The sequence below is a fragment of the Etheostoma spectabile genome, chromosome 2, assembly GCF_008692095.1.
Source record: "Etheostoma spectabile isolate EspeVRDwgs_2016 chromosome 2, UIUC_Espe_1.0, whole genome shotgun sequence".
NCBI lineage: Eukaryota > Metazoa > Chordata > Actinopteri > Perciformes > Percidae > Etheostoma > Etheostoma spectabile.
In genome coordinates, this window is record NC_045734.1 from 26354397 (window position 1) to 26359189 (window position 4793).

Here is a 4793-nt window from a genome sequence, read left to right on the forward strand (position 1 = left end):
GCCTAATCTCATTTAGTTGCAGTCAGATTAGATTGGCTGCATCTTTTCTGTCAGAGGAATTTGCCTTTGACGTGTGTGTGTGTGTGTGTGTGTGTAAATACTCAGATGGAGAGTGGTGAGTGTTCCTCAGCAGACACCACAGGAAATCTGCTCCTTGAGAGTCGTGACAGCTGATCCGCTGCCTCCCCCCCATAAAAAAATACACACACGTTTCAAGGACTTTCGGCTCAGCTGAACTGTGATGTCATGTGTAACCTCCCACTGCCAACATTTCACAGTGTTATGTGTCTCACTTGTGCTTGGTTTCCTGTTTTTTTTCTTCCTGTTTTATGACTGAAGAAAAGAAGCAATTAAAGCTGTGGTATTTTAATCCTTACAGCTTTTCCTAAAAATCACACCACCGTTACTAATATTGTTGCTAATAACACTAAACAATGTTAGGAACTCCAGTGTTATGAGTGTCACTCTTGTAAAACTGCTATTTGATTTTTTATTTTAGGTTTTATAAATTCATGAAAAGCCTCTTTCTCTTGCTCATTGTGCTTCAGTAATAGATTACCATGAAATGTGGTGCAGACATTCATGCCCCCTTAGGATGAATTGTAATACCTTTGTTGATCCCTTAAGGCCATGACACACTAACTCGATAATCGGCCGTTGGACAGTCTGGCGAGGTCGGTGACCCGAGTCTGTCCCGTGTGTTCCGGGCCGTCGTCTGTTGGAGGGGCTGGTGGCCGTTACTGTTCCCTACCTGACATGCTCGGTCAGAAGGCGGGTACGGCCGGCAATTGGACACAAATGACCAATCTGATTGGTGGAGTGCTAACCCGGAAATGACGAGCGGAATGAGCGTGATTAGAGTCTCTCAAAATAGGACGAAAATCTTTTAAACTGACCTTTGTCGATCTGAAATGAAGACAAATTCAGCAACTACATGGCCTATTTCTCGCTTAAAGGTCCCATGACATGGTGCTCTTTGGATATCTTTATATAGACCTTAGTGGCCCTAACAATCTCTTTCCCAAAATTCGAGCCGTAGTGCTGAATTACAGCCACTAGAGCCAGTCCCAAAATGAGCTTTCCCTAGTATGTGCCATTTCTGAGTCTGTAGCTATTAAAGATTGGCTATGGGTGGGCCAAATTCTTTGGGCGGGCAAAACAGAGAAAGGTGAGGTAACCTTGACCCTTAAGGCAAGATTCCAGATCGGCCCATCTGAGCTTTCATTTTCTCAAAAAGCAGAGCAGGATATTCAGGTCTCGGTTTACACCTATCACCATTTATATCCACAGACCATAGGCAGGCTGACGGAACGCATGTTAATGTTAAAAAACCTCATGAAGTGAAATTTTCATGCCATGGGACCTTTAAAATGCTTTTAGAAACACGTTTTGGTGAACAATCTTGATAAAATATCAGATAATAATCTGAACGAGCCGCCATGACAGTCTGACTTGATTGAATTTCCATAGAAGCCAGACGCATGTGACGCGTTCGTCCAAACAGCTGTCGTCGGCGGTCGGCATCACTTCGGTGTGTTCAGAGGCATTTTTCATGACCAACAGTCAGCCGTCGGGTTGGTGCGTCAGGGCCCTTAGCTTTAGTACCATCATCAAATCATGGTTTAATCCGTCCATTACTTTGATTTATGACCAAATACACACAACATTAACGACGTTGTCATCGTCCTCAGCTGTTCTCTGTGTTTACAGTGCCATTTGCCATTTGCAAATATCAGCGTGTTAACATGCTTAGCTAGGATGGAGAATGTGGTAAACATTATAACTTCTTAGCATCACCATGTTATTATTGTCATGGTGAGCATGTTTGCACGTTGATGTCAGTATTTAGCATAACGTGCAGTTGTGCGCAAGCACAGCCTTACAGAGCCATTAACGTGGCCGTAGACTCTCTTGTGGCTGTTTCTGTGTGTGTGTGTGTGTGTGTGTGTGCGTGTGTGTAATGCAACCCTTTTTTCAAGGAGTCATTAATGGCTAACAAGAATAAAAGTTGAATTTGAGTAAATTGGGATGCAACAAAATTGGCAAATGCATAAAAAATGCCCTGAAGATGAATAACACTACACTGCACAATTCTAACCTGATTTGGCCGCCTGTGGCCATTGATCAATTTAGGATCAATCAGTGTGGTGAATGTGTTGGTGAGTCAGTCAGGGAGTCATCAACCACTCAGTCATCTGACTAATCAGACCGTCAGCCTTACAGTCAGCCCGTGAGTCTTGCAGTCATACAGTCAGTGAATATTTTCAGTAAATCCCTCCATCACAGCTTGTTAGCAGAGTCACGTGGGGTCTCGCTCTGCTGTTGAATTATAGATGCCCCTTAATTACCTCTCTTTGATGCCGGCAGATATTGTGAAAATCCTGTTGTGACCCGCCACCACCACACTCTCAGTCACACTTTGACACAAACACTCCAACTCAAGTATTCATTTTTTACAGCAAACCTTCAAACCATTCAACCCTTTTATAATCTATCTCAACTTTCACTCATCCCCCCATGCTGCACAAGCGCTTGCAGCGTGTTAGCCCTCCTCACGACTAAAGAAACAGCTTAACAAGTTTTATTCTCACTGCAATGCATTGCCTCACTGTTGCGAGCTCTCCAGGCATTTACACATCCTCCACATCTACTGTACACTCTGTGATTTTGCTGTTGATCAGCCCTTCACCTGTCCTCGCTCTGCTGTCGTCTATTATCCAAACCTTGGCTTTCTTCATCAATGTGCAGCAGCGTTTTCTGTTTTTGACTCTGCCTTGTATCAAATTGACTTGTGAATGTTTTCCCCTCATGATGAATATTTTCCTCAAGGTCCTTACACCACCACCTCCTCCTCCGCTTTTCTGTCCACCTCTCGTCACCAGTTGGCATTTTTTCTCTGCACCTTTTGTAAAAAAAAAAACCCTCCATCTCCTTCTCTTCATCCTTCTGCTGCTTTGATTTGACATTCTTATTTCAACTACCTTCCAGCCCTCAAGCACTTCTCATTGTGAGAGTCTCACCTGGGTGTTTATTGCTCCCACTCTCACTCTCTCTCAGTGTATTTTAAGATGATTCACACTTGATCTGAAATGAATGCACACATCCCCATACACAAATAGTTAGAATCACTGTCATTTCTCTTTTTCTAGTAAATAAAACACCAAGTGAAACAGGTTAATACACTGGCATATAAAAATCAAACAAATAACATTCTATTGTTGAAGGTAGACGACTCGTTTTAAAAATCCTTTCTCAGAAATACATTATTTAAACTATACAGTGCATATGCAATTACCCTAATGTATTTCACTTCAGCCTGCCCGACTGGCCAGTTCACTTTTTCACGCACAATTTGGGCTTGTCATTCCTAGCCTGGGTTAATAAAAGTGTTTATGTAGTGCGATGAAATGTGTTCCATTCAAATGAAATATACAAATCTCATTACTGAAATCAGAATCAGAATACAATTTATTGCCAAGTATTTTTTCACTTACAAGGAATTTGCCTTGACAAAACATAGTTAAAGCAGAGTACTGAATGTAAATATTGCAATAAAGACACTATAACTTAATACATATTTACAATATAACTATTAGAACAAGAAAAGAAGGCCTTACAGTTTTGTGCAGGATGTGAAGAAATGTGGATGAGGTAATCATTTCTGTTTCACCTTGTTCCTTTATTCACATAGGCTACCTGTTTCAATAAGTCTTTTCTTTCTTTTGGCTTTTGAATCGTAGCATCCAAACAAGATCAATTGGGCTGAACAAAGACCCTGGCAAAACATGTCATAACGCATAACGTAATCTGCAGTGTAATGGCTCACTGTTTCTCTCAGCCAACACACCCTAGGGGTGAGGAGAGGGGTTTCAGTTTATGGTCAACAAGTTGCATCATTCTTCTGGTTGCACAGAAGAGAGGGAGAGAGGAAGGAGAGACAGATTATCATGTGTTTTTGTCTGCCTTTCCAGGGATTCACAATCCACCCTAATATACGGTAGTCATTGTTTCAGAAACCAAACGAATCCAGATGCTCGTGGTGGTATTTCAGACGGGGTTATTCTGTTTCAGTGGGCTTGTGAGGCTAAATGCACAACCTAGGTAGAGAGAATCACATATCCCTATTTTTGTGTGTGATTTTGGCTGTGTGTTATTTGTGTGTGTGTGTGTGTGTGTGTGTGTGTGTAGCACAATTCTGGGTCAAAACTCTCCATCTGGGGATTCCACCCAGATGTTTCCAGCTGAATGTGGGTCAAATTCAATAAGAGGGCTGATTACGAAAGGATAAAAAAGGTTTTACTTACACTCAGCTTGAAAGCCAGTGGTGTCATTTTTTAGCAACTACGTACTCTACTACGTACTCTACTACGTACTCTACTAGATACAATCATAAGATACTTTACCTTCCCTCTACTTTTACTTCTACTTCACTACAATCCTGAGAAACATATTTGAGACACTTTTCAGATTTAGAATCATCAGTTATTTTGACTTTGGGTAAGTTGCTCTCAATCTAGGCCTACTTACACACTTTTCCAGGAAAGATAGGAATAGACATAGCCTACAGCTAAAAGCAAGGGGAACTTAGATTTGGAGACTTAGAATTCTCTTTATTGATCCTTTTGGGATGACTCGCGCAAGGAAATTGAAATTTCCAGCAGAAGTTTTCAACAACTAAAAAAATGTATAAAATAAGTAAAAATACTGTGCAGAGAGAAAACAGTAAAAAAATAACAATAACAACAACAACAACAACAATAATAATGATAATAATAATAGTAGTAATAATAATA